At 40.3% G+C, this 12,500-nt stretch overlaps 1 pseudogene; it reads right to left on the bottom strand.

Moving 5' to 3' along the window:
• LOC137999285 (uncharacterized) overlaps nt 1–902 on the bottom strand; it is a 1,231-nt pseudogene extending 329 nt beyond the window's left edge.
• Between the last annotated feature and the right edge of the window lie 11,598 nt (nt 903–12,500).

The raw sequence follows: 12,500 nt of genomic DNA, 5'->3' as shown, positions 1-12,500 counted from the left end.
ATCTGTACATTCTTCCCAGCAATTTTGACAGTAATCAAAGTCCTAGATTTCTTTCGAGTGCCGGAGACACTATCCAGCTCAAGTGATTCAAAATAAGTGTGCACATCGTGAGTCGTTGGAGGGTCATGCTCCACAGCTGCAAGTCGTGAACCTTCAGCACTTAATTCTTTGCACACTTGTGCAAAGTGTCGTTCCTTCTTACACTTGTTGCATTTCTTTCCAAGAGCTGGGCAGCGAGGTGGCTGAGTAAATGGGTGCTTGTAACCACAAAACTTACAGTTACGAGCAGGTGTCTTTTCTTGAACCTTGACTTTCTTGAGAGGGTGAAGTGACCGTTCAGAGCCCGCCTCTGTTGGTGTATTGAACCTGTATTTCTGTTGTTCGGCTGCCTCGAATGTACGACAATAGTCATGAGCAGTTTGCAGCGTTAAATCTGGTTTCTTTAGCAGCTCACCTCACAATTCGTCTGACAAAACTCCTCCGACAATACAATCACGAATGAGTGAATCACGGAGGTCGCTAAATTCACATGTTAAAGACAGTCTTTTCAGTTCACTGATGAAATTGTCAATCCTCTCCCCTTCCTTCTGATTTCGCTGATTGAACACCAGTCGCTCATAAATTACATTTCTAGCACCCTGGCACAATTCCTCGAATTTGCGACAGACACCTTGATAGCAGTCTTTGTCTTCTTCATCGGTAAACACAAAGTGACTGTACTCTTCGATAGCTTCTGGCCCAGCACAATGTAACAGCAAGTTTACCTTCAGTTTGTCCGCTTTAGCATCTTTGCCCTTCGCAACAAGGTAAATCTCAAATTGCATAAAAAATTTCCTCCAGTTCTCATCAGCATTTGCGTCTAAAAGCAGTGGACCAGCCATTCGAGAATCTTGTTCGGCCATTATACAAGATACAAAAATACAACTCACAGGAAACTTGCTTTTCCGTCAACGCATCTCACAATTCGGCAGGGCAGGACACCGCTTCTGACACCATGTTATGATATCATTCAATCAAGCAATACTAAACTCAACGACTAGTAACAACTATTGGTTCTAAGATGTTCGTGTCCCCTTTTAAAAGTGCCAACACAACGCACATGGTTTTCCGTTTTCGAGGTGTCCATGTAAGTCACTCAGGGGCTCCTAAGGGGATCCCCAAAGGTGTCAATATTACAACAATGGGCAATATGTTTTGGCCAGTTGAGATTATTGTTCCACTGCTAAACAATGGGTCTATACCCTACTGCAAAATCAGCCATAGGATTCTCTCATAAGCTGTGTTTTTAAAGAAGATAGGAGGCAAATTCAGTGGTCATCATATTTTGCTACATATCGCCTTTAGTGGTCATCATATTTTGCTACTTAGTGTTAACATGTGGAAAGAGAAAAGCTAAAAAGTGATGCCCAGGATTGACCCTAATTAGATGCACACTGTCACAAGGTGTCCCCATGCTCTTCACCCCAACTTCAACACCACTCAAGTCTAACATTACAGACAATTAACATCATTAAGTGTCCCCTAAACTCTTGTCCTTAAGTAAAGACAAACAACCATAGTTTTTATGCTAACTTTAGAAAAATAACCCGAATGTTTACCTTATTGCTTTAAGAAGATAAAAAATGTTTAGACTTAATGGGACACTTTGTGTTGGATGCCAAAATTCGGCTTGCATCTAATTAGGTTCAATTCTGGACATAAGTGTCTCGGTACACTGGACTCTCTTCAGGAACACCTCAAGCTGTCTTAGCTCAAGTAGTGGTTTACCTGTTGGTAATTCCAATTTCATGCAAATGAGGGTGTCTGTGATGTTAGTCCTTTCTTGTCACACCAACTCAAGCTTCAGAGATTAATGTATCCAGGTAGTTAAGAATTGGATGTGCATCAGTTCTGATATAAAAGACCACCTTCAACCAACAGGCTTTTGGGCAATTTGTTTACAGGGTTTTCAACTGTTTTGTAAAGTAGTGGACATACTTCTGAAAGCACCGGACGTGAATGTTTTCTTGGCGTCGTAAGGCGCCTCACGAGCGCGAGGGGGTCTGGGGGCATGCTCCCCCAGGAAATTCTTAAGATAGAATACTCCATTTCCAGCGTTTCTGGAACCAAGGAAACAGTTTCCTAGGCAATGCTGGCGCTCACTAAAATTCTCTTTAAAAGGTAAATTACTGAATGAAAATGGTCAGTTGGTAGTGGTAGGGGGAGGGGGAGGGAGAATGGCAACAACAGAATTTTCATTGGCTTATCATTGCGAATTTATTTGGTTTTCAAAAAAGATGTTTGGTAACTTGGGTTGTAGTCCATTCATCAAAAGTGTAGTCTATTCATCAAGGTCCGAGCCAAAAGCTGAATCATCACTGTCTGTGTCACAGTCCACCTCGCAAAGCCCAAGAGCAGCTGTGGCTATTTCTACCTCCTGTGAGAGAAAGAAATGAATAGCAACCGAGTAAGCACTCAGATCTTTTAAGTTTTAGCAGCCGCTTGGTTCAGTTAAAACACTTTTGAAGCTCGCAAAAAAGCGATTAGGTAATGACTCTTTACGTGAATAGCTGTAGTCGTGTAACTGACCTCTTCAGTGCGAGCATCAGCATCAACCTCGTGGTCTTCAATTTCATCTACAGCCTCTTCACTTTCATTGCCTCTCTCCTTCTGAAGCACGTGTTTCACTGACCAACGCAACTTCAGGCACCTGCAAAATTTAAACCGTATTGTTGTGAGCATATGACCATACAATACACTGCATCACTATTCAGGAAAAATGTACCGTTATTTTACAAGGTTGTGTCAAAATAATGAGTACCTTGCTTTCCTTTGGTGAACAAGGTTTACGTCTGTTTTTTGCGGACAACCAGATTTCTGCCGCCCTTTGGACTATGTCAGTACACTCCTCTGTCCCAAACGATGGGCCGTTGATGCTCACATGCATAAGTGCATTTAGCATGTCATCAGTGAGTCGACTTCCCATTCTTGTCTTGATGGGTTTAATAGCACTTCCACCTCTTTCAGGCCAACAATTGCTTAGGGGCATCGTCCATGCAGCTTCCGCCACCATAAGAAGTTCTGAATAGGTATCCTGGTAGGTCTTGCGCCGCGCAAGCAACCTTTGTAAGGTCCAGTCTGTTGTGGTGAGAATGTTGGTATCTTAAGGGCTTCTGTCATTCGACTGCAACAGAGTTTGCGGCACTTGTTTCTTCCAAGCAACCATTTCAAACTTGAAATTCTCCCATTGTGCGAGTAATTTTGCAGACTTCATTTTCTTTCCTCTTCTTTTTTTGTTCCATAGAAGTGGTTACTGATGATTTTTATCTCTTCCTGGCCATAGTCTTCAAATCCCGGGTCACTTTCATTTGGAAGATCAGCGATGTCGAAGATGGAAAAGGCGCTAACTTGGGGTAAAGTGGGTTCAAAGCGATGGTTGATGTTGTCTTGCAGGGCCACAATGTAGCGGTTCATGAGAGAACACAGCTCTTGCATCTTGTTGTCTGAAAGCATTAAACCACAACGGTTAAGCCTTCCATTCTGAGCGAGGTCGTTCTGCAGCTTTTTCAAACATTCCTTGTCCTCTTTAAGCCTGTTTAGTTTTGCATGTGTGGCCTTGATTGCAGGAAGCAGGTGTGAGAAGTTTACGTTTCCTCGTTGAAAACGCTTGCTTAATTGTGATAATACTGGCAAGACATCGTGGAGGATGTAAATGGTGCCGATGAATATCACCTTTTTCATTCTTTTCAGGAGACCATCCGCTGCTGATCCCGTTGGTTCAGTTTTAAGCTGCTCCAGCGTTTCGATTATTGCGCAGAAATCCGTAAATACCGCCTCTACCGATTTATCTAACGACAACCAGCGTGTACAACAAGCCTTCTTCAGCTTTTTTGCTACCTGGTTCCTTCCCGCCGAATTTAGTGTAAGATTCTTTGTGCTCTCTTGCACTTTAAGATACGTTGCAGTGCGCTTTGCAGAACAGCTTCCACAACTGGTTCAACTGTAGTTCACAGTAGGCAATGTAGTCAAGGGTATCTGCAGAGCTAGCACAAGCAAGAGCAAGTTTGTGTGCTAAGCAGTGGAAAGACAGGATCAATGGGTTCTCATCTTTTAAAAGCTTATCCACCCCGTTTCTGGCCCCAGTCATAACAGATGCACCGTCAGAGACAAAGCTGCGCATGGTTTGTACTTCTAACCCAACGGATTGCAACTGTTCGAGGAGTACTTTTTTGATCTGTGGCGCATCTGCCGAGTTGTTGGCTTTCAGTGTGTTTGATATTGCAAGGAAACTGGTGGTGGTGGTACAGCTTTGACTGTCATAATACTGGATAAAAGTTACAAGCTGCTGCATCAAAGAGATGTCGGTGACCTCATCAATGAGGATGCCATAAACGCCATTACCAATCTTTTCTTTAATCTTTTCTTTGAAAACCTGTGCAAGAGTTAAAAACAGCTCTCTTTCAATTCCCTTTGACGAGTAGGGGACGTTTCAGATCAACTCCAGAAATCTTCTTTATCATCTCAAGAACCGAGGACAACTTTCTGTTTGGCAACTCTTCTTTAGCTAGCCAATAAACAACTTCGAAAATTTTCTTGCACTCTTTTCCCTTGTTCTTTTTCTTGTCATCTAATTGCTTCTGAAACTCTGATCCTCGCTGTAGCATCTCTAATTGTATGTCTAGTTTGTGTTGAGGAGAATCAGCATGTACTCTGATTGTCTCAGGCTTGAATCTTATTTCTGGGATTTTGTTAAAGTATTTCGTTTTGTTTTTAGCATTGTGAGTGTCATGTTTTTTACAAAGAAGGCAAAACATACCCTCATTTGCTTGAAAAACAAGCCACCAAATCCCCGTTTCAGGATCATATGCTTCTGGTCTACTAAGCATAGAATGCTGGAATTTTGAAACCTTTTCAGTTGGGGATTCGACATTATATACAAGTTCACAGGTGTGTTTAATACCACACAGGTTTTGCTGGTGCACATCTACGTCAGGGAAAGTGTTGTTCAACATAGTTGTCTCCCTTTCTTTATCGCAAGAAGATTGAGAAGGTCCTTTACTTGTTTGAGGACTCTTTCGGAAAGCAGTATTTGAAGAGGAACAACTTGGCTTTTCACTCTCATTACTACTTGCAGGCATTGGATCACAGTTTGTTGCCTCAGACAGGCTTTCTTCATGTATGGTTGCTTGCGTTAGAATTTCCCCTAAAGACACCAATATTTTTGTCAATTCATTTCTACCTATTGATCACTGTTGTCTGTGTTCAAAGTTGACATTATCAAGGATTTTATGAGCCAGCGTCTGTCGATGATAAAATCGACATCCATGAATGAAATCCTTTCGTGCGTGAAACTAGGTGAGTAATTTTAGTTCCGGTTTCCGGTTTTGGTTAAGTCTTTGTTTGACCCGCGTGACCACCGAAGCGAAGTATCATCGGTCCGTGAGAAAAAACCTCTGGTACCCAGGGTATCACTTTTGAGATCGCCTGTGTTATTTTTTTCGTTTGTCTTAAGATAAAATCTTTCAGTTTTTCTCTATTTCAAAGTCCAAGTCGTATTTTGATTGTTGGATAAGGGAAATATAAACTTAACCTCGTAAATAGTGACCTGATTAGCAAAGGGCAGCCGTGAGACATTGTTTTGTTTTCTTCGGTCAGGAGAACATTACCATTTTTACTGCTCACAGCGCAGTACAGTGAAACACTCATTCAGAATAATCATGCCCTTCAACTTACCTTGTTTTCTCTTGGCCGTCGGGACGAATCACTCGCTTATCCTCTTCATTCTTTCAACAGTTTGACTAACACAAGTTGCGTGTTTTGCCTGGGGATTTCCCTCAAGACTTGGCCGAGCAGGAATGAGAACGAAATAGTCACTTCAATTCTGTTTAAATGAAGAGGGGAAACCAATAAAATATCCCGCTGCTCAATAAGCAAAGAAAAAAGAGTTATATGGCCGTTTTGAAGAATGTAATTGATTATTCTGTTATCCTCTAGTCAGTATGTTCATGAGATGCCTTAGTAAGAAAAATATATAATACAGTAGTAAAAAAAAATCGCCAATATTGATCTCAAAGTACTGGACGTGGAATGGCAAATGACCGGACAAAACGTCCGGCCTCCGGCCTCAAATGAAAACCCTGTGTTTTGGTATTGAAAACTTTGCATTGCTTATTGTAGCAAAGTGATAGGAAGGATGCCAGCTTTGGCGGGATTTTCATTAGATGAAAACTGATCCTCAGCACACAATGCCTGTGGAATGAACACGGTCCTTTAACAACCAAACAGTTTCTATAATAATTTTAATTTGATCTTGCTCTTACAACGGCATCATTTGAATGTGTCATTTACCAAAAGCGATGTCAACCAACATGATTCTAACAACAACAATAGAAGTTAACTTCATGATATCATTGTTCCTTCCATTGGCAAAATTCCTTGAGGAATTAATACATGAGGAAACATGTCTAAGTACACCCTGTACCACAACACAACTTCAACCACCAATAGGCCATTTTCAAGCTGCTGTTTACCTCTGTCTCAGAGCAAGTCCTAGTGCTCAACCATTCAAATGGAAATGAGTTTGATTTGCATGAAAATACAAACCTCCTTCCATTTGCATGATTGAACACTAGGACTCGCTTCGAAACAGAGGCGAACAGCAACTTTAAAATGGTCTATTTATCAATATTAGTAAGCTAGGGAAAACTTACACCTATGTTTGGGTATGATTGTCATAGTTAATGTAACTGAATTCTGTTGATGAATGCCCATTATGTTCAACTCTTGGGTTTGCTGTAGAGGAAATTGGGTCTTCTGTGGTTGCAAAACTATGGCACGACGAGATGCAGCGGGGTCTATCTGGAAGTATCCTGATGGAATTGCGGGTTTTTGTCCCCACATTCCTTTCATACTTGAAACTCGGTACAGTGGTGAATGTAACACTTTGAAAGCCCAAGGCGTTAAAGTCTGCCTTCAAGCTGTCAGCAAATGTCTTGTTAACGAAATTGGTTGACGTTTATTTCACTCAGCAGACATGAGAATTAGAGCTTTAACGATGGAAGACAACAGAGCTATTCTGTACGGTGCACGTGGTTATTACTGTACATGTTAATTGTTAAGTGACGTTCGTACCACGTTTGGACGTGACTCAGGATCTTTATGTGAGAGACTCATATGGTTGTTGGTTTTCGGGTTTTATATTTTGTCCAAAGAAAGGAATTTACATAGCAACGACAAAGGGTTGACAGTTGAGAAAAGCTGCGAGATAATAAAAATTATGCAAATACTAATACACTTACACTTACACACGTAAGCGTGTATCCAAAGGGAAAAATGTCACTTTTTGTTCTCTGCCTTTTGCCTTTGTTTAACTCGGGTGCCAAACTGAGGGGAACTTTGAAGGGTCTCTCTTCCAAAAGGAATCTAAGACAATTTCATGCTTCTATCTAAAAGTAATGGAGTATCTAATCTCTGTCACCACTCTCAACAAATCTCTCATGCCATCAGACAAACGTCCTGATTTGACTTGAGTCAAATTCTCAACTGTGGATCGCGACTTGAGGAGATAAAACAAATCGAGAAGCAACGTTTTCTTAATGCTCTTCGTTACCTTTGTAGTTTTAATACGCCGGTACATACAATCATTACTTTTCCCGTCAATTATATATTTCGACGCAGCTAAACCACGGTTTCATTTTTAATTACTTGGTGGGTCTAAATCCCACGTATTAAAAACTTGCAGAACCTAAATGACATTAGGAAGTACAATCCGCAAAAAAATCTTGCTTTTTAGATGTAAACTCAAGGAACTACACCAATGCGTAAATTGATTTAAACACTTGCCAAATTATATGCAGCTAAACCACGTTTCCGTCTTTAATTTTGCACGGTAACATAATAAATCGAATATTGTCGTTCAGCGTTGTCTGTACTCCTATCGACAACGATATTCATCACAGTGGTCACAATGTTGACCTGTGACGACGAATATCGTTGTCGATAAGAGTACAGACACCTCTGAACTACATTTTATTTCTTTTTTACCACAACAGTCAAGGAGGAAGGCATGTTCGAGTTCGGAATTCGAGTTTATTCATTCAGCGTCAAAGTAAATGTTTGTTTCAGACCGTGCCCAAGATCAAAAAAAGAAAGAGCAAACGTTGTCAAAAACTTGCTAGCAATAAGATTGGTTTATTTCCCAAAATGAAGCGAATAGCATTGTCAAGACTCTTAATTAGTCAATCAGATTACGAGATTACTGGTATTTGTTGTTGGGTTTTTTTTTTTTAATTTCTCGCTATTTCGTAATACTGCTTCAAAAAGTACATTATAAAAACCCTGAAAACTCGAAAAAAGTAACTCAAAACGTTCAACCCTAGGCCTAAAGTTGGTTTTTAGACCTAGAGTGTAACAGCGCCATGTACATCCGACGGGAAATAAAGATGTCCGGCCACACCTTGAGAGTGGTTACCCCGCTAAATATGGCGGATCGCCCAGCTTTCACCTTGAAACAGGTTGTAGGGAATGAAGGACTTGAACTTCCCTTGAGGTAACTCAAAAATCCAACTTTAGGCCTACGGTTAGCCAAATTGAGGGTTTTGGGTTACTTTTTCGGGGTCTTCGGGTCTTCCTTTTTTGGGACACCTCATTTCGTTTTCATCGGCAAATGTTGTATTGCTTGAAGGGGTAGTTTGTAAAGAAACTGTGGTGCTGCGTCGGTGGGGAAGTAGTATACAAAAATTTGGTTTTATCAACGAAGTTGATAATGTAAATTGGCCACCATACAGAGATTCTAAAAGCTGACGTTTCGAGCGTTAGCCCTTCGTCAGAGCGAATTGAGGGATTATGGGTTACGTGTAGTTTTTATAGTAGAGTAGGAGCTACGCTATTGGTGGTAACATGGCAACGTGAAAAATATATATAGTTAAATGAAAAGCGTTCGTTAATACCGTGAGGATTAAGGGTGCCGATTTGAAAGATAAATTTTTGTTCCAGATTCTTGCGGCTTTCCGTCATATTACCTAGATGTAGGGAAAGGCTGCAGATAGCCATGTGTTTTTTGGAGTGGTTAGGCAGATTAAAATGGCGAGCGACTGGCTTGGATGCATCGTTGTCATTCTTCTCAACATCGCGAAGGTGTTCGCAGAATCGGTCACCTTGTCGTCTACCTGTCTCACCAATGTATAATTTATTGCATAACGTACAGGTTATGCAATAAATGACATTTGCGGAGGTACATGTGAAACGATTGATGATCTTAACAGATCGCTTAGGTCCCGATATCTTGCTAGTGTTAACAATGTAAAGACAAGTTTTGCGTTGTGAGCCCGCGCATTTGAAAGTGCCAGGTTGCTCGTTAGTTTTGAACGCGCTTCTTGAGAATATTGAGAATAAGGGATGGAGTTCTTGACATGTGATGGATGTGACGATGAATACAACAAATAACTGTGTGAATCAGTAGGTTTGTAGTGCACACTAGTACATAGCACGTTGCCTCTAATAGAAACTTTGATATCTAGAAAAGCCAATGAAGTTTCCGAAATTTCCTAGCTCGGAAACGCTCCTCCGCCTTCCCGAACTAGTTTTAACGCTTAACTGTTTTTCATTCGCCGGGAACTATTACAAACAAATTAATGGTGTAGCGATGGGCACAAGAATGGGACCTAGCTATGCCAATCTTTTTGTAGGATGTGTTGAACACCAATTTTTTAATCAGTACAACGGCCCCAAACCTGAACTCTACGGCAAACAGATATCTCCAATTCAAAATTAGTGCTACCAAAAGCTATTCTCGATTTGATGCAGTACAGGTGGGCAAAAAGCCTTAATGAATATTAGTAACTTAAACCAATATTTCAGACATTATCATTAGTAACCAAGTTGTTACATCAGGATAGGGCTGTTTAAAGTCAACAGTTGGACACTCCGATGATATGTCTGGATGCCACTGTCAGCCGCATTGGTAACCAAGGTTTTATAATACGACAAGAATGTTAAAAGTCAGTAGTTGCACACTCCGACGACACGTCTGGATGCCACTATCAACCACATTAGTAACCAAGCTTTTACAATAGGACAAGAATGTTAAAAGTCAATGGTTGCACACTCCGACGACACATCTGGATGCCACTATCAACCTCTTTAGTAACGAAGCTTTTACAATAAGACAAGAATGTTAAAAGTCAATAGTCGCACACTCTGACGATACGTCTGGATGCCACTATCAACCTCATTAGTAACCAAGCTTTTACAATAAGACAAGAATGTTAAAAGTCAATAGTTGCACACTCCGACGCTACGTCTGGATGCCACTATCAACCTCTTTAGTAACCGAGCTTTTACAATAAGACAAGAATGTTAAAAGTCAATAGTTGCACACTCCGACGATACATCTGGATGCCACTATCAACCACATTAGTAACCAAGCTTTTACAATAGGACAAGAATGTTAAAAGTCAATAGTCGCACACTCTGACGATACGTCTGGATGCCACTATCAACCTCATTAGTAACCAAGCTTTTACAATAAGACAATGTTAAAAGTCAATAGTCGCACACTCTGACGATACGTCTGGATGCCACTATCAACCTCTCTAGTAACCAAGCTTTTACAATAAGACAAGAATGTTAAAAGTCAATAGTTGCACACTCCGACGACACATCTGGATGCCACTATCAACCACATTAGTAACCAAGCTTTTACAATAGGACAAGAATGTTAAAAGTCAATAGTCGCACACTCCAACGACACATCTGGATGCCACTATCAACCACATTAGTAACCAAGCTTTTACAATAGGACAAGAATGTTAAAAGTCAATAGTCGCACACTCTGACGATACGTCTGGATGCCACTATCAACCTCATTAGTAACCAAGCTTTTACAATAAGACAAGAATGTTAAAAGTCAATAGTTGCACACTCCGACGACACATCTGGATGCCACTCTCAACCACATTAGTAACCAAGCTTTTACAATAAGACAAGAATGTTTAAAGTCAATAGTTGCACACTCCGACGATATGTCTGGATGCCAGTATCAACCTCATTAGTAACCAAGCTTTTACAATAGGACAAAAATGTTAAAAGTCAATAGTTGGACACTCCGACGATATGTCTGTATGCCACTGTCAACCTCATCATTAACCAAGCTTTTACAATAGGAAAGGATTTTTTAAAAGCAACAGTTGTACACTACGATGCTCTATATGGACCCTACTCGTAACATCACCAGTTCTAGCTGAAAACTGATCAATTAAGTTATGCAGAAGAGATTTAAAATATTGGAAGAGAATATTCCCCAATTTCATCAAGATTGGCGAGAATGCCACGTTTTGTGTGACCTAAAAGCAATAATAATATTGATACTTTTGTAGTAAAATATTGACTGACTACATTCTACATTTATTTACTTCCTACTTGATATACTAAAGCCTCAAATGATGGAAATTTGGCAGACGTTTATATTATTGTCCAAAGAAAGTCACAAGTCTTAGGCTCAAGCTACAAGTAATGTGTTCCAAAATGTCATTGATAATGAATTAAATCCTGGAAAGCCACATATCTATAAATAATTACATTCTGGAGAGTCACATAGCAATAAGTATTTACAAAGAAAGCTTCAATTTTACTTTCACACACATGACATCAACATTGTATTTTCCAATTTCTGTTTGTTCTTCATTTATGTGAGCCTATCACAATTGAAGGATTCAGGGCCATAACGTCTTAATGCATTAATATTATTTACATCTTTAAGAGAGTCAATTTATATTACAAAAGCCCAATGTAACCCAGAAGTAGTATTTAGCATAAACCATGAGCAATTCATAAAGCTGGACTGCTCAGTTCTTCTGCGAGTGAAAACTCCAGATCATCACGAATTCCAGTTGATCTAGAAAAAAAAAAGGCAATAAGCAAGTCTTAACCATGTTTTTTTTCCAGGGGTGTTGATATCTTTACTTTGGCAACCCTTCATGTTCGGAGACGTAGTACATTGAGTACATGTAGGTATTGAATCGTTAATTAACAGTAAGCTTAGGAAATAAAATACGAAAGTCTGTTGCTTTCATCAGAATAACAATGGTCGCAAGACTTGAAAAGAACGTTTACAAGGCTCCTAATGTGAAATAAGCTTTCTGGATCCTGACAATCTATCGTGAACAAACATTTTCAGCGAAAAATAAACATCAGACACTTCTTTTCGAATTTTCCTTTCATTTTGCCCCAGTTTTACGTGACCACAATTGGCTCGATTGCAACTTACCTTACTTGAACAGCTGTCTGGCGGGGTTAGTAAGATGCAGCCAGTGTCATTGTCCATTTGATTTGAGATGACAATGGCATTTGCGAGCGGCAATTCGGTGGAGTCAGCCAGCCAGCACCGATAACTTGATCTCCGCAAAGACTAAGGTCAAGGCTGTTTGAAAGTTCTGTTAGCTGTTCAAATATCTCATCTTGATACGGTGGCGAATCCGGTGTACGACGAAGGAATATAGCGATTAATCCAAACGATGAAGCGA

The sequence above is a fragment of the Montipora foliosa genome, chromosome 4 (genome assembly GCF_036669935.1).
Source record: "Montipora foliosa isolate CH-2021 chromosome 4, ASM3666993v2, whole genome shotgun sequence".
Classification (NCBI taxonomy): domain Eukaryota; kingdom Metazoa; phylum Cnidaria; class Anthozoa; order Scleractinia; family Acroporidae; genus Montipora; species Montipora foliosa.
This window is presented reverse-complemented; position numbering and strand designations above follow the sequence as displayed.